This window comes from Equus caballus, chromosome 17 (genome assembly GCF_041296265.1).
Source record: "Equus caballus isolate H_3958 breed thoroughbred chromosome 17, TB-T2T, whole genome shotgun sequence".
Taxonomy (NCBI): domain Eukaryota; kingdom Metazoa; phylum Chordata; class Mammalia; order Perissodactyla; family Equidae; genus Equus; species Equus caballus.
The window spans coordinates 65,447,826-65,474,392 of NC_091700.1; the positions used below are offsets into that span (position 1 = coordinate 65,447,826).

Sequence of the window (26,567 nt, forward strand, 5' to 3'; positions counted from 1 at the left end):
TTTATCTTGAAGTCCACCTTATCTGATATAAGTATGGCTACAGCCACTTTCTTTTGCTTGCCATTTGCCTGGAGTATCATCTTCCATCCCTTCTCTTTGAGCTTATGTTTGCCTTTAGAGCTGAGATGTGTTTCTTGGAGACAGTATATTGTTGAGTATTGCTTTTTAATCCATCTAGCCACTCTGTGTCTTTTGATTTGAGAATTCAATCCATTTACAGTGATTGTTGATATGTGAGGGCTTAATACTGCCATTCGATCTTTTGTTTTCCCGTTGTTCTATATTTCCATTTTTTCTTTCTGCCATTTCAGTGGTGGTTTTCTGTGATGGTTTTCTCAGTTTTCTGTTTATTTATGATTTGTGACTCTGCTCTGATTTTTTGTTCTGTGGTCACTGTGAGGTTTATATGAAAGATCTCATAGATGATATAGTCCATTTTCTGATGGCCTCTTGTCTCCATTAACCTAAAGAGTTTCCATCCTTTTCCTCTTCCCCTTCTACGTTTTTGATGTCACAAATTATTCTTTTTTGTATTGTGAGTTTGTGACCAAATTGAAGTGTTTAGAGTTGTTTTTGATGCTTTCTTTCTCTTTCTCTTTTATTTTACAGTTAAGTGTTTGCTAACCTATTTTCATACACTATTGCAGTTTTCTGATTTTGTCTGTCTATTTATCTCCTTGCCCAAAACCTTGTAAAAGTTTGCCTTTTTGTTTCAGGTAGGAAGGCTCCCTTCATCATTTCTTGTAAGACAAGTCTAGTGGCAAAGAACTCCCTCAGCTTTTATTTGTCTGGGAAAACCATTATTTCTCTGTCATATCTGGAGGATAATTTCACTGGATAGAGTATTCTTGGCTGATAGGTTTTCTCTTTCAATATATTGAATATATCATTCCACTCTCTCCTGTATCTCAGATTTCTGCTGAGAAATCCACTGAAAACCTGATGGGGGTTCCTTTGTAGGTTATTTTCTTCTCTCTTCTTACCCTTCGTAATTTTTCTTTGTCAGTGACTTTTACCAGCTTTAATATTATATGCCTTGGAGAAGATCTTTTAGCATTGATATATGTAAGAGTTCTATTAGCTTCATGTGCTTGCATGACCACTTCCTTTGCCAAGTTTGGGAAGTTCTCAAGTATTATTTCTTTGAATAATTTCTCTGCTTCTTTCTTCATCTCTTTTCCCACTGGGATACCTATAATCTAAAACTAACCTATAATGTTACTTTTCCTCAATGAGTTGGATATGTCTCAAAGAATTTCTTCATTTTTAAAAATCTTAGTTCTCTCTCCTCCACCACTTCAATCATTTCTAGGTTTTTATCTTCGAGTTCACTGATTCTCTCCTCCATAGGTTTGTTCTATTTTTTATGCTTTCTGAATTATTTTGTGTGTGTCTGAGGAAGATTGGCCCTGAGCTAACATCTGTTGACAATCTTCCTCTTTTTGCTTGAGGAAGACTGTCACTGAGCTAACATCTGTGGCAATAGTCCTCTATTTTTTGTATGTGAGATGCTGCCACAGATGGCATGATGAGAAGTGCATATGTCCATGCATGGTGTCTGAATCTGCAAACTCCAGGCCACTGAAGCAGAGCATGTTAATGTAACCATGACACCACCAGGCTGGCCCCTCTATATTACTTTTTATCTCATTAATTGTGTTTTTCATATCCAGAATTTCTGTTTGGTTCTTGTTTTTAAAGCTTCAGTCTCTTTGGTGACATATTCCTTCTGCTCATTGATTTTATTCCTGAGCTCATTGAACTGTCTTTCTGAGTTTTCTTGTAACTTGTTGAGTTACTTTTTTGTTGTTGTTGAGGAAGATAAGCCCTGAACTAACATCCACTGCCAATCCTCCTCTCTTTTCTGAGGAAGACTGGCCCTGAGCTAACTTCCATAACCATCTTCCCCTACTTTATATGTGGGACACCTGCTACAGCATGGCTTGCCAAGCAGTGCATAGGTCTGCACCCGGGATCCAAACCAGCAAACCCTGGGCCACTGAAGTGGAATGTGCAAACTTAACCACTGTGCAACCAGGCCAGGCCCATGTTCAGTTTCTTTATGACAGCTATTTTGAATTCTCTGTCAGTCAGATTGTAATCTTCTGTAACTTCAAATTTGGTTCCTGGAGAGCTGCCACTCTCCCTCTGTTCTACTGTGTTACTGTAGTTCTTACTGTGTTCGATGAACTGATCCTCTGCCAATACATTTGTGGTAGTGGCCACCTTTATTATTTGGGTACAGCTTTGGTTGCTTTTGTTCTGAGCTGCTTCAATTGTATTTGGCAGGTGCTGGCAGGTGTCACTATTACTGTTGGGGGCCCAGCTATGTAGCTCCCTCTGCTGGTAAAGCTGGTGTTGGTGGTACCACCACTGGGGACTGGGTCTCTGGTTCTGCTGTGGTTCCTGAAGCCTCAGGTTTCAGATGCCACCTGCCACTGCTAGGGGAGAAGTAGGGGCTAAGCCACAAGCATTGTTGCTGGTCCTGAAGTTTCTGGTAACTGGCACTCACTAGTGTGGTTTGAAACCTCAGGTCAAGGCACTCTGCTCTTTACAGTGAAATTCATCTTTCAGTTGCTGTCTTCACTGCTGGAAAGACCAGTGTCACTGCTGGGGTAGGGGGCCAGGTCACCAAATTCACTGTGTCCTGGAGCATCAGGACATGTGTGCCACTCACCACTGTTGGGAGGGGCAGGGGGCACAGCCTCTGGTGGTCAGCACTAGCGTGCACTGGTAACCTACCTTAAAACCTCAGGTCAGAGCATCCACCCCAGCTGGGAAATTTGTGCCTTGGATGTAGTCTCCACTGATGGAAAGACCAGTGCCACTGCCAAGGGAAGGGGACAAGGCCATGTAACAGGCTCACCTGTGTCCTCAAGCCTCAGGATGTGTGTAGCACCCACCACCACTGGAGGGACAGAGGCCAAGCCATGAGTGCTGTATTTGCCCTTGCAGCCTATTCTTGCTGGCATGGGTGCCAGCGTGAGGATTTGCACCTTGGATCACCTCTATCAGAGGAGAGGACGAGGGCTGCTCCTCTAGTTCCACTGGTTCTTTGAGGTTCAACCTGTCCACCTTCAGATGTATAGATGTGTGGATAACTCAGACATTCTGGTATGCTGTGCAGGGAGTCCTTTGTTGGTCAGTGGATGTCTGACTGGTTGTAACTTAGAGGGGAGAGATAAAGGACAGCTCATTCTGCCATGATGTTGAAATTGCTTTCAATAAAAATTATCTTGATTGAAAAAGAAGATATAAAACAGTGTTTGTTCACAGGCTAGATGATTGCCTATGTGGAAAATTCCAGAGCATCTACAAAAAAGCTACTAAAACTAATAAGTGGATTCAGCAGTGTTGAAGAGTATAATGTCATTATAACAAAGACTGCATTTCTATATGCTAGCAATGAATGATATTGCTTTAGACAAAAACACCTGAAGCTAAAAAGCATTGCTGAGAAAAATTAAAGACAAAAATAAATGGAGAAATATACTGTAATCATGGACAAAATGACTTGATATTGCTAAGATGTTATAAATAGATGAACAACTAATTTCGGGTCAAGATACAAACACATATCAATGAGAATGTCTAGTCTTGTCAACAACAGATGCTAGAAAAATTGTATATCCACATTTAAAAAGTGAACTTTGAGGGGCCGGCCTGTGGCATAGTGGTTACGTTCACCTGCTCTGCTTCAGCGGTCTGGGGTTCACGATTTTGGATCCTGGGCATGGACCTACATACCACTCATCAACCCATGCTGTGGCGGCATCCCACGTATAAAACAGAGGAAGATTGGCACAGAGGTTAGCTCAGGGACAATCTTCCTCACCAAAAAAACAGAAAAACAAAAAGCACTTTTATTTATACGTCACGCCAGATGCAAAAAGTAACCCAAAATGGATCATAGCCTTAAGCATAAAAATTAGAACCATAAATATTTCAGATTAAAATAGGAGAAAACTTCATGATTAGGCAAAGAATTCTTAAATAGGACAACAAAAGCACAATTTATTAAATAAAACAATTTGTTTCTTTGACTTCATCAAAGTTAATAATCTCTACTTTTGAAATACACTGCTAAGAGATCAAAAGTCAAACCACAGACAAGGAGAAAATATTTTCAAATCACATATCTGATAAAGCACTCATATCCAGCATATCCAATGAACTCTACAAACATGAGAGAGAAGCACTTCCCAAATGGTAGAGAAAGGACCTTCAAAAACCCACTCCTCCAGAAAAGGATTAACACTGGCAAAAGCTGTCAAAATCAACTTTTTCAGAACTCTTGGAATTATCCAAAGGCTTACAACAATCCGATGAAGGTTTATTCAAGAAAAACAGTTGACTCTCAGTAAGAATAGCAAGGATTGCCACATTTTAAAATTCCCTGTCCACCTACTTCTCACCTCAGCTCCACAGTAGCTCTGAAAAGCAGCAGTCTTGGAGCAACAGTAGCTATGAAAAACAGCCATCTAGCAGCCACTGGAGAGGGAAGAAGAATAGGTTTGGAGCTCCCCACAAAAGATCAGTCCCCAGAGAATTGTCATGATTTGACCTGAAAGCTACTAAAAGCCCCATTCACAGAGTTTGTCATTATTTAACCTGACTCAGCTCACTCAGTAAGGAAAGCCCAATCCTCAGACTGTGTGTCAAAAGAAAAAAGTAGTGTCAATTGTGTAATATTGCTACTGCCTGATGCAGTGATGGCATCTAGGGAAAAGAAAGAGATAGACAAAAAGATGAAAAACAAAGTCAAAAGAATAATATATCCATAGCAGGCTCTGAAAAGCTCTGATATTTTCTGGGAATCTAGAAGTCCATGTGCTTGTGGGCCACTGTGTGCAAGCTCAGGAGAGATCTAAGAAGGCCTCCGTTTTTCACTTCTGGCTGAGCCTGAGGCTCTGTAGAAGCTGGAAGTGAAGACTGAGGCAGGGTAGTAAACTGCCAGAATGTGGAAGTCACATTTCAACACACATAGAGCCCCTTTTGTAAAGGGTGGAAGACTTGCTGGCTTAAGGCATTTGAGAAAATATCTGTTCAATCATTAGCTGACCACTAAGCTATCAAGCAGTGACTTCAGCAGCCACAGATGACAAAGAATACAGATTTTTAGAGAATTAGTCCAAGAAAGTCACTAAACAAATACATAGTAACAAGGGCAACAACAAACAGCAATAAAAACAAATCCTGGGAGCAGGGAGAATCTGACTTCCATACTTGCTCCAATTATATTATTTAAAATGTACAGTTTTCAACAAATAAAGATGACACATACAAAGAAACAGCAAAGTATGGCTCATACTCAGGAAAATAAAATAGAAATTGTCCCTAAGGAAGACCAGATGTTGTATTTACCAGGCAAAGACTTTAGCCATTCAAAATATGTTCAGGGCCAGCCCCACTGGCCTAGTGGTTAAGTTCAGTGCACTCCACTTTGACGGCCCAGGTTTGGTTCCTGGGCACAGAACTACACTGTTCAGTTAGCGGCCATGCTATGCTAGCAGCCCACATACTGAAAAATAAAGGAAGACTGGCATGGATGTTAGCTAAGGGTGAATCTTCCTAAGCTTAAAAAAAAAGAATCTGTTCAAAGAAGTAAAGGAAATCATATGTAAATAAGTAAAGGAAAGTATGAGAACAATGTCTCAACAAATGAAAAACATCAATAAAGAGAGAAATTATATTGAGAGACCAAACAGAAATTCTGGAATCGAAAAAGTGTAACTGAAATGAAAAATTCACTAGAGGGGCTAAATAGCATATTGAGCTGGGAGATAAAAGAATCAGGGAACTTGAAAATAGGTCACTAGAGATTCCAGTCTGAGGAACAGAAAGAAAATAAGAATGAAGAAAAATGAAAGAGACTTGGCGGACATCATGAGAGTGTCAACGTATGCACATTGGGAGTCCCAGGATAGGAAAAAAAGGTTTAGGAAGAATACTTGTAGAAATAAATGCCCCAGATTTCCAAAATATGATGAAAAACATTAATACACACAAACAAGAAGCTCAACAATCTATGAGTAGGATAAACTCAAAGAAATGAACACCTTTGACATTGTTCTCAAGTGAGCACAAAGTTTGTGACGCAGGAACAAAGCTTTCTGGGTGGCTGCACATTTTTGCAAGCTTCAGGTAGTGCATTCTATGCGTGAAAAAGTGAAGTTGACTCTCATAGATGTTCTCTGGTTCTAATGACTTACAAAAAAAAGCAAGCAAAACAAGCAGCACCAGAAAAGGAAACTGTAAAGGAACAGTCAAGTTGATCAAAAGAGAAGCAAGAGAGTTTCATAAAAATTGAAGAAAAGGTTTTCAACAAGGTGGTAATACTCCAAGTTTTATGTGCAGTGAAATCTGTGTAACCTGTCCAACCTTTTATTATGGAGAAATGTGGCCCTATTTATAGATGTGTTTGCAATAGACGCTTATGATGGTTTAAAAGTGCCAGAAATAATGAAATGCATCTTCTCTGGCAAGTATTTTGCCTATATGTAATCTCATGATAGTTTTTAAATATACAGCTTGTCTAACTAGCTTTTAGTTAAAAATCTAGCAAATAAGCAAGCTGCTAGTGGCAATGGCATCATCTGGAATCAGTGTAAATTCTTAGAAATCATAAAGAAAAGATTGAACAAAAAGGATCATCCAAATATAAGATTATTTGAAAATTAGCCATAAGTTTTACATTTAAAAAAAATTTTATTAAGTATAATAAGATTTGCTGTCAGAGTTCTTTAGCTCTACCTAGAATATGTTGACTTGAGCTTAAAACAAGTTGTTAAACTGAGCACAATTTATTGTCCACAGAAAGTGCGAAAATTTTTTCAGTCCATGACATTTATGTGTGCATTCTCCTTCCTATATAAACATGTTAAACATAACCCAAAGCGTATTGCCAAATATAAAATTTCTGTTTTTCTCTGTAGCTCTCCTGGGAGTGATGATATGTCTTCATTTCATTGACTCTTATAGTGAAGAGCCAGAATGTGCATTGTGGATATGTCTGAATGAAAAGTTCGATAGTTATAGTCTATTTTACTAAGATGGAAAAAAGTAATTCTTCCCTTTTTTGGTTTTGCCTATTTTTACTAGGGACACACTAACTTTAAACTGAGAAAAAATCAAACGTTTGCAAGAATCAGATAGGAAAAGAAAACGTCAAAAGGCAAATGTTCCGTGTCATGGTGTGGGAGCTCAAATCTCCTGTGCTGGCCGCGTGCTGTCAGAGTACTGCATACCCACCCCACAGGAGAGGCGAGAACTTGTGAAAGAAAATCCTATGGGAAAATGTGCCAAATAGAAAAATCTGAGAACTAAACTGCTCTTTCCCTTCGTTTGGTTTAATTTTTCTCTCTGGTTAAAAAAAGAAGAAGAAATGTTAGTTTAAAAATTTAAGATGCACAGGTTAGCTGACTAAACATAATGCTACCTTGTCATAACAATATTAGTTAGTCATTGATGCTGTTAAAATACGTGAAACACCTATGATTTCCAGGAAAGGGAACTCACTATAAAATTTAGGAGTTTATTTTCTTAAACATCGTAGTGCCTATGTCTGTGTTTATACATTTGGAATAGTTTTGGGTAAAAATAATTAGGATCAGCCACAAAATCTAATATCTGATCACTAATCTCTTGTGCACCTGTAAATATAAGAACTATTTCTCACCGGTTTTGTTTTTCCTGAATCAAACCTCTTATAGAGATGTGCTAGATCAATTAAGCCACGCAAGTGCTGTTAAAAAATTGCTAGATTAGTGCTGGAGGGCTTTAGTCACCTTCCCTGAAAGACATAATACACTTTCCAAATTGCTCAGTTCAAATCCATTCTTATATGTATTGAAACTAATGTCGTCATATCTCTGTACTGCCAAAGATCCTCTAGCTTTCCCTGGCCTGCAATTTCCTCCACGTCCGAATTCCTTAGTCTCAACCATCTTCTCCAGCTTCATCTTTGGTTGCTTCCTATCACCAACATTTCCTACCAGGCACACTGAAATCACCGTTCCCTGGACATATGGTGGCTTTTCATACTGCCCCTGCTCTTACCCATCCCTTGTCCAAGATGCCCTTCCTTGTTCCTACTCCATCTTCATCAAACGCTCATGAAATCTTCCTTAAATCTCTCAAGCAAAGTTAGTTGTACTTTCTAAATATGTCTAGGGCTATTTCTAAATGGCTGCAGACACAACAGACAGGAAGAAAAGTCCAAAATCTCAAGTAACTTTAGAAGGGTAAGGTGGAGGACAGGAGAAAAAGACTGATATCTAAGAGCTCTTGTATCCTCATCAGAGGTGCATGCATAAGAAAATTTCTTAGTGGTGATGACTGTCTTCAACACTCCCTGATTCTTTCATTCTCTTTTCCTCAAAGGTGTGAGTCTTCATGCTATTTTTTGGATATTTTATGTCTTCCACCACAGAACCCCAATCCAAACCTCCTTAGCCTTGTAGTCTTTCATGCACCAGGCTCATGACTATTCTGGAATCAACAGTTATTGAAAGTTCTAAGTTCCTCAGTCTTGCTTTATGCTAGGTAATTGCCAGCTAGTTCATGTGAGGGAGTCCCTGTTAATATGTTAATGGATACTCCTGTGTAAAATGAGACAAATCCCAACACAACTCATGGCCCAAAATCTCAGCAGATGTGTTTTAAGCTTCAGAGTCCTTCACTTGATTAAGCCCTTCCTACTCCCTGGAAAGGAGACTGAGCAGTATGTTCACATGTTCATATGCTTTTGTAAGTTTACAAAAGTAAGATATTTTAACTGCAATCAAATATGACCACTCCGATTTCCCTCCCATTGCATGTGTGTAGTGTAGTTTTGAGGTTGTTGCAAATGTTTTTTGGGATCTAGCTAAGAGCAAATTTTGTTGAGGATACATACATTAGTTTTGATTTATGGAATGTACTTGTAGAGTTCAAATTCAAGTTATTGCTGGCTATAACAGCCTAAAGAAAGCTCTCAGGAATCCTCATACCTCCTTCTGTGAGTCTCATCCATTGTTGTGACAGGGTAAGAGGTGATATTGAGATGTGAGAGACATGAGTGAGTCTTACGGAAAGAAGCACTGGAAGGATGTAGGGACATTTAACTTAGCCGCTGCACAAGAAAAGTTGAAACGCCCTGAAAATTTACAGCCTTTCCCAACTTTGACATTAATTCTAAAATTTACGTGACATTACCTATGAGGAATTGTGAATGTGAAAGAAACTCTTCTAAACTCTCATAATAAAATAGACGTTTTGATCACCCATGAAGAAGAAAGAATGATATATTTCTATTATCTGTAGAGAAAATACTTTTAAATTATTGCCAAATGAATGAGTAGACAGACAAAAATGAAAATTTTGTGATTACTGTAATATTTATGATTTTTTAATTTGTAATATTTACTATATTCTTTATTCTTCTAAACAAATACTTTAATTGCTAATTTTATATTCTTTTTCTTAAAGTGGGCTCTGCAAATGGTATGAGCCTCAGTATCCACAAAACATGAACTGCTCATAAATATTACTTGTTATTACTATTATTATCAATTCAATGTTTCTCCAGGGAACTTTATATTCAGTAACGACTTTCTACAAACAATATTTTGACTCAAGAAGTAACTCTACTGCAAGGAATGTTAAACTCAATAATGAATCAATAAAGGGTTTGTTTTCCTCATGTAGCTGGTGCCTAGTGAAGAGAAGTTATTATATTTTTCTAGTGAATTAATCAGTCTTCTTTGAGTCTTTCAGTATTTGAACGACTTCTCCCGTTCATGTAATAATCCTGGCAAACTCTTTATGGAACCCTTTTTTGGCTTGAAAAAGGCAGCCCTTTTCCAATAAATCTGAGTAGAAGAGATTGCCCCTGAGGATAAAGTGAAGCAATTAATTAGGCTATAAAATATTCTCAAATAAAGATTTTAAATTAAAATTTAAATTAAGATTTTAAATTAAATTTCTCATTATAGTCAGAATGTGTTAGGTTATATTACAATAACAATCAAATCTTGAAACCTTGATGGTTTACTACAGATATGTGTTTCTTGCCCTTGCAAATGCTATGGGAGGTCTGGTAACACTGCAAGGCTGTTCCCTTCCCAGGACTGACTACAGGATCCAGGATGTTTTATCCTGTGGCTCTGTAATTTCTATATGTGGTCTTCAGAAATATTGGACAAGGGAGGAATAAGAGACATTACATTTCAGAAATGAAGATATACACAAGATGCATTTCACACAAATACATCAAAATACTTGAACTAAAATGCAGAAACATTTTAATGTACAAAATAATGTATGCAATAAGCATCTCTTACTCCCTCCTCCCATTCCTGACTCTCCAACTACATCTCCCAAGTAAAGCTCATGAAAGGGGTAAGAATCAGATAAGAGATGGGTTAAGGTCTAATAAAGAGGGAATTTTAGAGGCAAACAAGATTTGGGGTCTTTTGCATGCATCACTTGAATTTTAAAGAGTTGTAAATGTAATGAATTTATATCATATAAATCAAAGTGTCACAGACTTCAAATGGCCATGTCAAATTGCCATAAACAAAGGAAAATAAAAGTTATTTATCTGTGACCTATTTTATAAAGTTGATTATAGCTATTCCACCTTCAAGAAGGTGGAGAATGACTTCCCACTCCTTAGTTGTAGGTTGCACATAATGACTTCTTCCAAAAGTGGACAGTATGGAAAGTGGGGTTGGGAGGTAACTTTATAGTGGAGAAACCTGACAAACACTATGTCCTCCAGGTGATCAAGGTCACCATCAATACTGGTACATTATGTTGACAGTGTGTACGCTTAATACGTTGTGATGAAACTATCACTTTACCTTTTGTGGTCTTCCTTTCAGCAACACATAATCAGAGTCTAATCATGAGAAAAATATTGGACAAATCCTAATTGAGGGACATTCTACAAGATACCTGCCCAGTAATCCTCAAAATTGTCAAAGTCATCAAAAACAAGCAAAGTCCAAGAAACCGACATAGCCAAGAAGAGCCTAAGGAGACAAGAGTATTAAATTTATTGTGGCATCCTGGACAAGATCCCAGAAGAGGAAAAGGACGTTAAGTTAAAAACTGAAGAAATACGAATAAAATATGGACTTTTTCTAATAATAATGTATTAATATGGTTCATTAGTTGTAAAAATAGTACCATATTAATGTAAGATGTTGATAATAGAGAAAATAGTGGAAGGTATATAGGAACTTTCTGTTACTATCTTTATGATTTTTCTGTAAATCAAAAATTGTCCTTAAAAAGTTTATTTAAAAAAATACAAACAAAAGGTTTAAAAAAAAAACCTTTCTAATCATGGCTTGCAGTTCCTCAGTAAACTATTAATATAATATTGGTCAAATTATTTTTTTGTTCAGCTGAATTCTTTAGAAGAGCTGTGATACAGTCATATGACAAAAGGTACTCAATAGACGATACAAAATTTCTCTGCATATGAAAGCTAAACTCTGTCTACGATACTTACTATTAGAAAAGTGAGAACTAAAGATCATATAAACAGTAACAAACAATTATAGATAGATAAATGGACAGATTATAGATAGAAAGATAAAGACAGAAGATTAGATAGATGGACAGATAGATTGAGAGAGAGAGATAAAGATGATAAACAAAAATATGTAAGGTTTGAAATTATAATTTCTACATAAGATAAATAGTTGATATCTGATTTTCAACAAAGAAACTTTGAAGTATATTCAATAATGAGTGATTCATTTAGGAAAAGGGCCTAAAGAGAAATCAACCAATCAACCAAATGAGTTAACAAACACACAAACTTCCATAAGGAATAAGATGAACAAAATTTTAATAGGTTTTTGAAACTATCTTAGCAGCTCCTAAAAGTTTTATTTTAGTACTCTATGTTTGTTACAGTATTATGCCCAAACTTCTAAAATGAATTCCTACTAATCTTACAAAAAATCTCATAATACACAGGTTAAAAATAAAAATCTATAATTTACTTTATTGAAGGTTCAAATTATGCCTCAGATAAAGACTTTGTAATTTTCTTACTGGAAGAGAATGATAAAAACCTTTCTTTTGATTTACAATAAATTAGATTAGTTAAAAATGTAATTAAAGTTATAGCTATAGTATAATGACACTGGTTTTATAACAAAATAACAAAATTATATATCTAATGTATAATTGCTAATTTCAATATATTGAAGCTTTGGCTTTAATCCAAAAATATAACCTTTGCTAAACACAGTTTCAAAACTCCTCTTTAGGAACTAACTTCAGAACCTCTCTATAACTGACTTGAGTATTTTTACTTTCAGAGAAATTTCCCCATGAGAACTTAGATTTAATTTTGAAACTCTCATAATACTCTTCAAAGTAAAGTTTTACAGTAAGTTAGAGGATTAAAATAATATAATTGACAAAAAATATGAAGATGTGTGTGTATGTTTTAGATTAAATTCAAGAATTCTGAAAAAAGCGAATTCTGATTTTTTTATGCAATGATCTCGTAAATAAAGGGAATTTCCTCCCAATATAGCTTCTTTAAAATAAATCTGTCAATTTTACTATTTATATTCCCAATCAATTTTTATACACTCCTCACACAGACATAGTGTTCTTGAAATGTTCAACCAAATTGATATATTGAGGCTCTGAAAACTTCTATAGTTTTTACATTCTGATATTTTCTAGATTGCTGGTCATTTGTAAATTGATTGTGGTAAATTAAGCTGACCACAGTTTTGGACATATTCTACTTGACTACATTTGTATTGAACCAAGCAAGGAAGTATTGATGAACCTTTAGGAAGTCATGAAAAGTTAAAAATGAAAAGAATATAATTATAGATTTATAGGCAGAATTTTATTAATAGATTAAACATAATGAAGATAAACATTTGGTTGTAATTCAAAAAATGCATTAAGTGTAATAAAGTGAATCATTTCAAAAAACAAAATACTAAATGTTAAGGAATAATGACAACATTGCAGTTATCTTTAGAATTTGTTTAAGTGGCATTTACTTAACAGGAAAGAACATAATTGTTCAGTCAAGAACAAGTCAATTGCACATTCTCTCTCACTTGGAAACTCCATCTATTGAGTCATATGGACATGTCTGATGTAGTAAGGAGCCATCACCAACAGGGACCACCATTGGTGTCCCAGAACTCTCTGAGCTTCATCTAAGCCCTTGAATTGCGTGCATTCTTGAAATGATTGGTTACACTTGATACGGGAGAAGATCGCCAATTTGTGTAAATCTGATTTATCAATCCAATTCAGCATATTAGCTAAGGTTGAAAAAGGAAAAAACAAAACAAAAAAATAATTGAAACCAGGAGAGGTAAAAAGATTTAAAAAGTACAGAAAATAGTGTAAGGGACATCTGGAACAGGGTAGAAGGGTCTAATGTAATGATGCAAATGGAGGAGACAGTATACAGCAATTCAATATTTGAAGAGATAACAGCTGATAATATTTCAAAACTGAAAAAATACATCAAGCTACAGATACAAGAAGCTCTAGGAACAGCAATTTCAATTAAAACAAGAAAAATTATACCTCAAGTGTTTAAAAACAAAGAAAAAGAAAATATTCTAAAAAGTAGAGGAAATGGACACTACCTTCAAAGTAGAAACAGTAATACCGACAGCTAAATTCCCTACAGAAATTAAGATATTGAAAGGAATTTTTAATGTGTGAAAATAAAATAAATCCCAATCAAGAATTCCATATTCAGTAAAAAAATATCCTTCTAAAAATGAAAGCCAAGTTCATTCTTAGACAAACTGGAAAAATTTGTCACCAGTAGACTATACTACAAGTTGCATTGACGGAGTTCTTCAAATAGAAGAAAAGTATTCTCAGATCAAATAAAAACATAAAGAATTAAAGAGAAACAGAAATGATAAATTTAAGAATACATTAAATAAATATTTAATGTACCAAAAATAATGAAGCTCCTTGTCATTTAAAGTACATGTACACTTAAGCTATATGACAATAATAATATAAAAATATATGTTTTATGATATATATTTATTTAGAAGGGAATATATACATTTAAGTGTTCCAAGGTCCTTGAATTTATCAGGAAGTGAAGAAAATATTAAGTATATCAGGTTCTAATTGGTCAAGTTTTATATTGTAATTTTCTGCTGATGTCGTATATAACTAAAATAGTATGATATAAAGCAATTTTAAAATTTTTATAATAAGCAAAAAGAGATAAGGTGGATGGTAGATTTAAACCCAAATATGTTAGAAATTATATTATATTTAAATGATCTAAATACTGTAATTAAAGGTAATTTGTCATATTAAATTTTTAAATGTAGCTATTTTGGCTGAAAGTGTACGCTTTAACATAAGGATACAGAAATATTGAAGTAGAAAGATAGAAGTGCTACAACGCTTTTAGAATCTGTCTAGCAGGTTTTCTGGTCCTCATCGAAGACCCTCCACACACACACAAAAAAAGATAGGAGAAATAAATAACCAAAACAACACACAAAAAACTTTTATGGTTATTCTAATATCAGACAAAGCTAAGCTGTTGTATATTGATACATGGAACGACACATATCAGCTAAAATAAATAAAAGAGAACTAAGACGCATTTTAAAAAACATACTGTTGAGTAGAATGATATAGAATTTATTACTTATAGTTTTAAGCTTCCAAGACAATGAATATATATGATTTGCTATGCATAGAAGATATAAAAACATACATGGGAATGATAATTCAGAATACTATAGAAGAGGGAGAAATGGAATATGAAGAAATTAAAAGAATGGCAATACATTTTAATGTACCTAATAAATTGGCAAACAATGGAAATAAGATTAAATGAAGTTGGGAAATGGAAAGGTGTCTTTTCTATACTATTCTCCATGATTAAGGGAGACAACAGTTAGGAAGTTAGCTTAAGAAACATCAGAGTCACAGACCCAGAGCCACCCCTGTGTCAAGAGCCCTCAATATTTATCCTCTCTGTATCTGCCGGAGTAGCTGCAGAAAATCACCTCAGTTCCAGAAAATCCCTCCACATAAATATAGTTTTAGTTTGCAATCACAAAAGCAGGTATTACTGTCCATCTCTTTACCAATGTTTCTCAGCTATTCAAATGGCTCCTGACACATGGTTGACGCTCAAATATTGTGGAATATTGTTGCATAAACAAATGATTAGAAAGATAGTGAGTATTCAATCCACAAATTTGCCACTTCTCCTCTTGCCCCAAGTGTACGTCCCTCCTCATTCTTAGCCAATTTCCTCATTTTCAACAATTAAATCTTCAAGTCTATTTAGCTTTCATCTTTTCCTTCTTTCCTTCTGTTTTAGAAGAAGAATTTCTTTCAAAGGTCAATCATCTCACTTGAGTTATCGCTCCTGTTTCCTCTTGCTTTCTTGTGGACTTAATTAATTTTGTTACCATTCAAAAGTCAGAGTTTTCCCATCTTTAATGAATCATTTCCACTATTTTTAAAAAATAACCCAGTATCTCCAATATTTGAAAACGAAGTCCCATAACTTCCTCAATGTTCCCCAGCCACAACCTCACTTTTTGGTTATTTTTCATAAACAAACTTCAAAGAACCATAGACAAACTTCCTAGAACCATGTTTACCACCTCTTGTTTCCTACCTGCATTCACATTTTAACCACTTAAATCATATTTACTACCTAACATTCCATTTAAACCACTCTTCTCATATTCAGCAATGTCCAAACTATTGCTACAAAGAATATTGCTCTGTATTAATCTTATTCTGAATCACTACATCATTTGATACCGTTCATTTTTCTCTTTTATATTTCATGAGCCCACTCTGCTATGTAACAGATCACTTTTCTTCTCCTCTACCTAGCCTCCAAATACTGATGTTCCTCTTCTTTTCTTGGTTCTCTACTTATCTCTTTCACTGTACCTTTTCATAAAGCTCTATACCAGTATCTTCCAATTCATTATCTATTCCAATTTTCTTCTTTGTATTACAAGAGTTCATATCCATCTGCTTAGTTTGACCTCTACACTTGGATAGAAACTTTTCAAATTTAAAACATTCAAAATTAAATAATTTATTTCACAATCGTTTTAAATTTCTCCCCTTAAGAATTGCCAGATTTACTCCTAGATTTCCCGAGAAGTCACTGTTTACTTCTCGGTAAACGGATACCACATTCCACCTAATTCCTTAAGTCAGAAATCTGGGAATTATTCTTGATTCTTCCCTTCTGTTTACTCCTCTCATAATCTATTAGCATCTTCTGTAAATTTTATCTTGTTAATTTATTTACAATGTCTTTATGTTTCATCACCAGTCTCCTTAACGTAGTGTCATCCATCATCTTCCCAGGCTTAATATATCAGCTTCCTAAGTGGCCTTCCCACTTGAACAAGTTTCCTCTTTCCTTTTCCAAAAATGAGTGATCTTTAAAGTCCTAAATAAGATAGCGTCATTTCACAGCTAAAATGATATTCCAGTGTTCTTAGGATTATATACAATTTTTTAAATGAATCTCAAAGTACTATATAATTTGACCCCAACCTATTTTTCCAGTCTTTTCTCAAATATTTGCCACTATTGATATCTAGGCACGCTATTCTCCTTTCAGTTCTTTCAAAATAAAAAACTCTTCCTCAATTCATGACCATCACACATGTTATTTCTGCTTCCAGAATACTGATATCCTCGCTCTTCACTTAGCTGGCTCCTCCTCTGCTTTCCATTTTCATCTTAAATATCATCTCTTCAATGAAGCTTTTGCTAATTACCCTATGGAAAGATAACTTTAATTTGTATACAAAGCATTCAAGTGTAAAAAGAGAGGAGAATCAAAAGAGGGAGTATAAAGCCTTCAAGTATAAAAAGGGAGTATTGCTTCATATATGATTAGCCCAATTTATAATTCTGGGTTTTGGTCTGTTTTTTACATTTAGAAGGTAAAGCAGGATCCACATTTTCCTTGTTCGCCACTGATCGCCATCATTTGACATAGTGGCTGAAATATACTTGGTATACAGTAAATATTTGTTTCATGAATAAAATATGAAAGAAAGAATGAAAAGCTTTTAAATAAAGAAGATTAATAAATTCAACATAAAAATCTCAGAAAATAATTATTTTTCATTTATTCAATGCAAATTAGATAAAATTTAAAGTTTTCTTCTGTATCATTCTAAATATACATTCATGCGAACACCTAGATACTATATCTTATCCTTATTCAGGTAGTTGCCTTGAGTATTTTGCCTGCATAGTGGTCAAATAAGAATACAAATTAACAGAGTTATTATCTTCTCAGTAACTTGTAGGCAATTGTCAGGTGTGCATCTAAAGAGTTCAAACAGAACTAGCCCTAAGAACTCTCATTTTTGCAAACACATGTACACGCGCGTGCATGCACACACACACACGGTAATATGATCTATATAAATGACCTGGAAGAAGAAGTAAATGATGGAGTAATAGCATTCACAATCTGTTGCTGACATACAATTACCTGGGTTAAGCAAAACAAGGTAGGCTTTTGCAGAACCCTGGAAACAGCAACTAAGCTGGTTAATTGGTACTGGATGGCAGATGATTCACTGTAGACTTGTGCAAGATACTGCACATTTAACTGAACAATGTAAATTATGTGTACATACTAATGGGTTCTAAATTAGCTGTATTCCCAAAGAGAGCATCCAGGTATTATTGTGAACAACTCAATGAGGATGTCAACTCAACGTTTAGTTGTAGGCAGAAAGGCAAGTAAGATGTTAGGTTGGGATAAGATATAGAAACTCATCATGCAAAACATTCTGTCAGTAAATAAACCAGTGATCACAGACTACCTTGGGAAATGCATTTCCTTGAGGTGATACCATGTCAAAATCATCTGAAATTTCCACTTAAAATACTGTTAATGTGTTGGATATACGTCAGTAATTTTTTATTTTTAGGAAAATAATTAGTTAAGAGGCTGTGAATTGTTTAAAAAAATGTGATACAATATGCACAGATTCCTGATGGTCTGCTAGTGTTAGAAAAAACTTACTGAATATGAGACTGGGTAGATAACAAAGTAAGGAGTAATATTCCTAATATTCACGGGGAGGAAAGAAAATCAAATGATGAGGACAGTTGTTAAGCAGGATGTGAGTTTGATGAGGTTGGTATGAGGCAAGCAAATCCAGTTTACTGTGTTATTTATCTCAGGATATCTTTCTTCAATTTTTTATGATTGTTTACTCATCCTGTCAATAAAATGTGAGCCAAAAATAGGCTGCAAGGTTGTGTCTACATAATGCTAAAACAATTGATGGAAAGCTAAAGAGCCCTCATAGCTCCTAGACTTGCTCTTATTAGAGAAATTTTAAAATCATATAGTAATTATTTGCTACTGATTCATCTCTTCCACTCTACAGTGAGCTATTCAAAAGCAAGATTCAATATTCCATAACATATACCTAAGACTACAGCTTCTGGCATTTGGTGATCAATAAATGTTAGCTGGATAAATGAATTAATGAATGAGTTCACTTGCAAATGAATGAATTGGTTTCATTTGCATAGCACCAAGGAAAAACTGTCACTTCTTTCTGAGGTATGAACCTGTATTTCTCAATGGGTGAACGAAATACCTTGGGATCAAATAGTTCTGTTATAAATATTAAATACAAAGTATTCTGACGACCAAATAAATTATTAAGCTCTATACTTGCTTCTCTTTTTTGATCGGTATGTAATTTCCTTGAGAGATTCAATCTATAACTGTGCATTGCCTATCTACTCATAAAGAGTTATAGGTGCTACAGATTGAATGAAGAGAACACACATGGCCCTGCCAGCATGGATCTTAAAAGCAAGCTGGAAAGATTGAATAAGTTATTAACAATGTGATAACTCTTGCCAAAAGAGAATATAGGTTAATGTGCAAACATACAGCAAGATTTGTCCTAGTTAAGGAGTCGGGAAAGGTTTCGATTAAATTCACTACAGTGAGGAATTGAAAGATGGGGAGAGTTAGATAGGTAAGTTGACAGAAGTAGAAGGAAGGCTGATGTCCTAATTTCCTTTGCTTGAGAAGACTGGCACATTCGTAGAATTGGATGTCTTGTAAGGGGAAAACTTTGAGAACAAAGAGGTGAGTGGTGCTGCTAAAGCAGGGCGTAGGAAGCTTTTTGAACATATACATCCTTGTGGCCTACTTTGAGACTTTTGAATTTGATCTTTATGGTAATGGGACATTGAACGTTCTGATATGGGGAGTAACATGTTCCAGTTCCTGCTTATAAAAAAATTACTCTGGCTGCCTCATGCAGGAAGGACTTGGATAGGTATGCCAAGAGCACTACAAATTAGAGGGCTATTGCATTCACACAGAACGGAGGAAGAGAAACTTATGTACAATATGAAGTGCGTAATAATCACAATGGAATATAGGATGTATTGATTCTCAATGTCAAATATATAGTAATTATTATGAAGCATATGGAAGATATAATTAATATAGTCTTCTCACGTGATGACAGGTTAAAGTAGCAACTAAAAATTACTCTTCTTTACATACTTTACAGAGAGTTCTACCATTTACCTCTTGATTATTGTATTACTTCTCTGTGAAGCTATCATTATGCTGACTCATCTGTTCATGTAAACCACCAGTCAGTTCAGACAATCAGCTAAGTGAAATTACTGAAATTTTACTAATTGAAAATTTTGCTTAATTGAATTAGTGAAATTTTTCACTAATATGTCTGGTTGTTTAATTAAATTGGTAAAAATCAATTAGCTATCTTGGCCTCTTGGGGTTTCTTTTTTATTGTTTTGGTTTGGTTTCTTTCGAAAAAGACTCAGAATGGCTATGCTCTTATACAATAGGAGGTAAAAATGAAGATGTGAAATGTGTCCCTGTTCTTAGATACATGAACCAGAAATCACTGGGGCATCAACTAGCCCAGTTTTCCCTTCACATTGCATCCTGTTCTGTCATTCTTCTACACACTATTTTCTACCATTTCAATACCCTCAATTATAGTACTGGCTACCAAGAATGTAAACTTATAGTAAGACATATCATTTGCTTTCCATTATAGATATGATAACAAATTTACTTCATAGATAGAAGGAAGCATATTACTTTCTGAAAAGAAAGCATTGCCCCATTCCCTCATGAATAAAAATATGCTGTAGTAGTAGGGCTGCCAAGAGTTACACTATATTTCCTTAGGATTAGAGGCAACGTTTCATTTTTGATAATGTACTGGAAAGGTAAAATGCATCAGAAAACTCTATTCACTAAATTTATCATTCACACAGTTGGCCTATCATCGTTAGTCACATAATTCATAAACTGATTAAGTGCAAAGTGAATGAATCATGTAACTAAATATTTTCAAGGCAGTGCATGAACGATAGAGTTAATCAATAATGTACCCAAACTCACTTTACTTGCTATTAGCACAGTACTCTTTATTTTGGCAAGTGGTAGAAAATCTATATTTGGAGGTCATTCAGAATCACGGGTCTAAGGCCAATCGTAGGCATAATTGTAGAGAATCAAGTATTTCTTTACAAGTCTCCATGCTTTCTAGATTTTTTCCGAATCTTTTTAGCCCATTTAACCTGACACTTAAATTCCTAGAACATAATTTTAAAAGATCAGTGGAAGTTGACTTTATTTCAAGAAAATGCATACCTTTCTCTTCCTTTTGCAAAACTATTGATGGGAATGCCTTGTAAAAACCCATTTGGTATTTAAAATTTTGCTGAAGATTCATCATGAAGGACACCCAGTAAAACTGAAATGTAATTTTAAAACAATGAAAGGCTAAAAGAGGTTGTGAGGAAACCAATACCAATATATTCTTCCTCATAACCCTAAGACTTAGTAGGCTTCTTCATTAATACCGTTATGTTTGAGTTGCTTTATCTGTCATTTAAATCAAAAGTCTTCTGAGATATAAAACCATCTTATTCTGCCTATTAAAAAATGCCAACTGTGCTGCCAGTCTTGTAAATAAATAATCATGAATGTCTGCAGGAGACAGGCTCATCTAGCACGGCCTTGCTTTTAAAGAGAAAAAACTCAGAGGCATTTACTTCAAATTATATGCATTTATTTACTCATTGACATCTGGCCAATTTCCACATTTCTAAAGCAAGAGATAATTTATACATTAAACTTAAATAGTTATGACAGGCAACAAGTTGGAATAAAGCAAAAACAAATAAATAAATGACCCTTGTTCTTGCCATGTTCAGATAACCGCCTTATTCAAGAAATTGACTGTGGAGGAAATAGAATTGCCTTTCAAGATTCCTTGCAGCTGTGATCCAAGGCAGAAAAAAAGATATCCCACAGCAGGAATTCACCCAGCAACCACTGCACCTCAGCAATGTAGGTGAGTTTGTATTTACTCCATCCTCCGACGCTCCAAACTCACTAAGTTTACTGCTTCATCACTTGCCTGACTACATTACAAAAACTCAACAACCAGACATCTTTGACCAGACTCAGACCAAAAGTATGACCCTGATAAGCTATCAGTCTTAATTATGACATAGTTTGTTGTCTTTGAGGCTATAAATAAGGTCACTTATAGACAAAATTGTGACACAGGTAAACTTTGACTCAATGTCTTACCAGAGATCCTTATGCCACTTCTTGATTTTCTAAAACCCTCTTTCGGGGAGGCCATACTGGTGTGCTCTTTGTTGTGGAGTTAAAAGAAGTCATTTAACAGAATTGAGATTGTTCCATAATAATCATCTTAATATCCTGATATTTATATCCTTGACCTTTTAATATGACCAAATATTCAAATATATGATTATTAATGGCTATAGTTCCAACATCCTAATATTGGTTATTCCCTACACTCATATAATTTAGTTTTTTAATAGATATTTTATCATACATACTCTTCTAAATAAATAGTAGTGTGATGAACATCTTTGTGCGTTTTGGTTTACTCCTTAGGATTCAGTCTGCCAATTAGAGTAATGGAATCAAAAGAATGAATATATTTGAACTTACTTTCAAAAATGGTGCACTTGCACATGTAGTATTTGAGAAATAAATTTTAATTGCTATTTGAACAATATTATACTTCTACAAATGTAAATTACCACTAAATCTTAGCCCAAATGAAAAACACAAATCATAAGGATTGTTGATATGTTTGCAGATCAACGAACAGCAATCGACAGAAAGTCAACACATTTCATACTTGCTTTAACTATGCATAGAGATACTGAATACATCTAACTAAAGTCTCTGATTACTAGGCCAGGAAAACAATAATTTCAATCACTATTTGGTGGTATTATGTCACCTTAAATATGATTAAATTGTAAATTCCCCTAGTATGAAAATATTCCTCGGACTATATCATTAACTTGGAGTTTCCTGAACTGAGGAATTAAGAAAAATACTGATGCCTGCTTACTCTTACCCAAAAATTTTTATTTAATTGTTCGGGAATGGGGACATACAAAGGTTTGGGTTTTTTCAGAGGTATCCAGATGATTACATTTAGCAGCCATGGTTGAAAATTACTGCTTTAGATAAAGGAAGCTGTGTGTGTGTGTGTGTGTGTGTGTGTGTGCAAATATATGTGTGAAAGTATAGGTTAAAGGAAATAAGCACATGTGACTGGCATAGGGACTGAAGATTCAGGGATTTATGCACAAATCCTGGCTGGAGCTCTGATTGATTTCTCTAAGAAGAGATATAATGGAACTGGAAAACTTCCAGAGAAGGGAAATAAAACTGAGACTAGGAGTGCTGAGGACAGTATGTGGGCAAAAGATAGTATTTGATTTCCAGGACTGGTTGTAATATTTTTGTCTTATGAGGTTAGTGGTAACCATAGTTACCAGAGAGTATGGGATAATATCCCGTGCTAAAAATAACTCTTACATATTCCACAAATCCAAAACTTGTTTTGGTTCATAAGGAAATGCTTGATCATGAAAATGGTAAGATCAGTCAGACATTAACATTATTTTACTCAAAATGACAGAAATAAAGCAAAAATTATAGTAACAGATGATCATAAAGTCTAATGCTCCAATTCTTAGCAAATTGCGCAGGAATTCTAGACAGCCAGAAATCATTTTGAGTATGGACAGAAACTGAAGAGCATGGAAAGAGAAAAGCTCAAAAAAGAAAGGTGGAAGAATACAGCTGAAAAATCTTTCCCATTTGGAATTTTGCTGAGGGGTCCCAGCCAGGAATTATTTCTTTAAATTAAGAGATTGAAAAGTAATAAAACTCAGCCTCAAGTGATTGAGTCAATCCACTCTGTTGAGGCGAGCCCAGTGTCTGTGACACACCTTTGTGTTTACTCTTTCAGGCGTACAGGAAAGGGACCTGTGCCGTGTTCATCTCCCTCTTTAAAATCAGCACAAAAGACAACGATATCAAGGGTAAATGGTCCTATGAAAAGATTGTAGAATTTTCCTCTAGAGGTTTTACTCATAGAAGTATTAAAGATTTATACTATATTCCTCCAGAGCTTACTATATGACTAGAAATAAACATTTCTGCAAGTCCGAGCTTGGGTAGAATCACCACGTGGACAGTTATCACTTATGTATAGAGCATGGATGAGGTGGGCAATAGGAGCTGATGGAAAAGAGCCACAGAAACAAATAAGTCAATTTCCACAATGATCTATTCAAGATCATTTGAAATATAAGTAGCCATGGAAAATGCATTTATGATCATCAACAATTATTCACTACAACGTGCACTTGAAAACTATGCTTAAATTAACCCAATATATGTGAATTGGAAACAAGAATTTCTACTCCCAGATCTTTTCTTTTAAAAAAAGCTATTTAGCCGTGGGTAATAAGTGCAAGGCCTGATAGTATCTTATTCTCTTTTTTTTTTTTTTTTTTTTGAGGACGTTTAGCCCTGAGCTAGCTACTGCCAATCCTCTTCTTTTGCTGAGGAAGACTGGCCCTTAGCTAACATTTGTGCCCATCTTCCTCTCCTTTATATGTGGGACGCCTACCACAGCATGGCTTTTGCCAAGCGGTGCCATGTCCGCACCCAGGATCGGAACTGGCGAACGCTGGGCCACTGAGAAGGGGAATGTACGAACTTAACCGCTGCCCCACCGGGCCGGCCACTCTTATTCTTGATTCTGTGTAATGTCATGACAGAGACACACACACACATACACACACATATATGATGACCTACGTGATCTAGCCTTTCCCTTTATATTTCTCTGAACTGATTCAGATGAGTGACAGCTGCCAAATTATACTTCAGATATGATCTGTCTCCTATATAATATTCACACGATAAAAATATACAGCATCTTAAGTCAACCACTATTTTTATTCTTTACTAATGGCTCATAAAGGGCAGGAAAAATATTTCAAACCCATAGTGTGAATGGATTGACATCTTCAAAGCAAAGTAGAGAATAATATGCAGGGAATTTCTGTTCTAAGAGCATCCAATTCCATCTTTAGCATAAGTTGCCTGATTTATTCAAATGATGTTGCTTGTATTTCATTTTATCTTTTTATGTTAAGTTTAAAATATTCTTTTTTTAGAAATAAATCACAATTTATTATATACTGTTGGAGACATGTCTTTTACTTTATGATGTGTGTTTTATGATCATTTATGAGAATATATTATAGAATATTTTAGAAATATTATATTTATGACATTAATGGTCTTAGTTGTGAAGATATCAGAACGATCTCATGCTACTTATTGATGCTCTAAATCAAGCATTGGCAAATTTTTCAGTAAAAGATCAGATTTTTGGCTTAACAAGCTAAAGAATCTCTGTAGCAACTACTCAACTCTGCCATTGTAGCGTGAAAGCAGCCATAGGTAATATGTAAATAAATGAGGGTGTGTTTCAAAAAAAAAAACCCTCTTGTTCACAAAAAGAGGTGGTAAGCTGGATTTGACCCAAGGGCTGTAGTTTACCATCTCCATTTTAGGCCAACTGTCCACTAAGTGGTGACTCAGCAACCCAGGCTACCTCAATCTGGGGGTTACCCCTCTCCAATGAGACCACTGAGTTTATATCAATGAGGAACAGTTGGCTGGAGGATCATGCACAAGTTCTTAAATACTTTGGCCATGAAGTGTCACATGTCCCTTCTGCCCCCAGCCCATTGACCAGAGCAAATCATATGGCCTTGTGGAACTGTTACAGGTCTGGGAAATCTGAAAACAGATGGGATGTTAAGTGAGCCTGCTGACTGCACACTCAAGAATTATAGGAGGCAATCAGCAGAGAGAAAGTGTAGATAATTATTAACAAAGCATAAGTTTCCAGTATAAGTTACAAGTTGGCCAAATAACTTTTAAGAGGTGGACATTATGTAATTTGTTTTGTGTTGTGCTTTCAACAATATGGGCTGTAATAAGCCCTGTAGTGCTACAGAATAGCTGAAAAGTGAAGAGAGTACACAAATAGGAAAGAGAAACTTTTTTTTAATTTGCAATAGGAAAAGTATTATTCAAAATGTATATTGAGGAAAACAGCATTTTTAGAAATGTTATCTTGATGAAAACTTTATATCTAAAAGTTGAAAAAAGATTAAATACAGACCAAACAACTGTGACTACAAACACCCGTGTACAAAGCAGGGGTCATCTTGACCACCCCACCACAGGCTGCCGTGAGAAAAACAACAGTGAGGGACACGCCGAGGGGAGGAGCAACAAAATCTGGTTGATCAAAGAAGAGCTGGATTCAAAGAACACCAAGGACAGAGACAGCCCCTACACAGTTAAAGTCGTGTTTATTCTTTAAAGAATTTTAAATTAGTATCCAAACTAAGATTATATATACCATGTATAATATGTATAATATATTATAGTGTGTGTGTTACATATCTATCCATGTTTATATTAGGTCTTTAGTAAGATGTATAGATGACATAGCTATAAATATAGATGCCATAGATATAAACATACAGATATATAGTATATGGTGCCATTTTCTACAGTGCAATAACATAGCTTTTTAATATTAAACGTTAAGATATAGCACCTTTAGAAGTTTGTTTTATATAATCCATATATCTTTTAAGCTATTTTCATTTTTAGAGCCAACAATAGAGCCATAACTATTTCCTTTCAATGTTTTGAAATACACTTTCATAAAGTCCTGGTCACGTCTGGTGACTTCCAGCCTTCATTTCTTTGGTTTTAATACACTAAAAAATGACATAGTGACGTATTCCCAAAGATCATTTGGCTTCCATTCCCGATTTTCTTTACTCATCATAATAGTGTCCAAAGTTGCAATTCCCCACATTGATTCCTCTACATTTTCCATGATGAAATATTTAATAAAGTGAGTCAAGAATTTATCAGATATTCTGTTTTTGGCAGAATAAAACTTCTAACAGATAAACTCCTCTATCATTTTTACTATTAATATGGTGCCTATTTTATAATATGCATTAAGAAGTCATTTTGAATATTGTTCCACTGGCCTAGAACTCTGAAAAAAATTTATTTCTGCTTCTCTTACCCTTTTTTCTCCTCCAAAATGTTTCAACTGCAATTC

The 26,567-nt window shown here is 35.1% G+C and overlaps 1 long non-coding RNA gene and 1 other non-coding gene across 4 annotated transcripts in view; both read left to right on the forward strand.

The window, feature by feature from the left end:
• Nucleotides 1–24,604, forward strand: part of LOC138918533 (uncharacterized) — a 116,459-nt gene extending 91,855 nt beyond the window's left edge. The window contains exons 3-5 of one of the 3 annotated variants that reach the window (XR_011428003.1): nucleotides 7,102–7,263; nucleotides 21,268–21,407; nucleotides 23,364–24,604. This is a non-coding gene — a long non-coding RNA (uncharacterized lncRNA). Of the gene's footprint in view, nucleotides 1–7,101; nucleotides 7,264–10,865; nucleotides 12,430–21,267; nucleotides 21,408–23,363 lie in introns of those variants that run through there. The other 2 variants (XR_011428002.1, XR_011428005.1) reach the window with 2 other exon arrangements.
• Nucleotides 14,409–14,469, forward strand: LOC111768722 (U7 small nuclear RNA). Its single transcript, XR_002801192.1, has one exon. It is a non-coding gene; the product is annotated as a U7 small nuclear RNA (small nuclear RNA).
• Nucleotides 24,605–26,567: the final 1,963 nt, after the last annotated feature.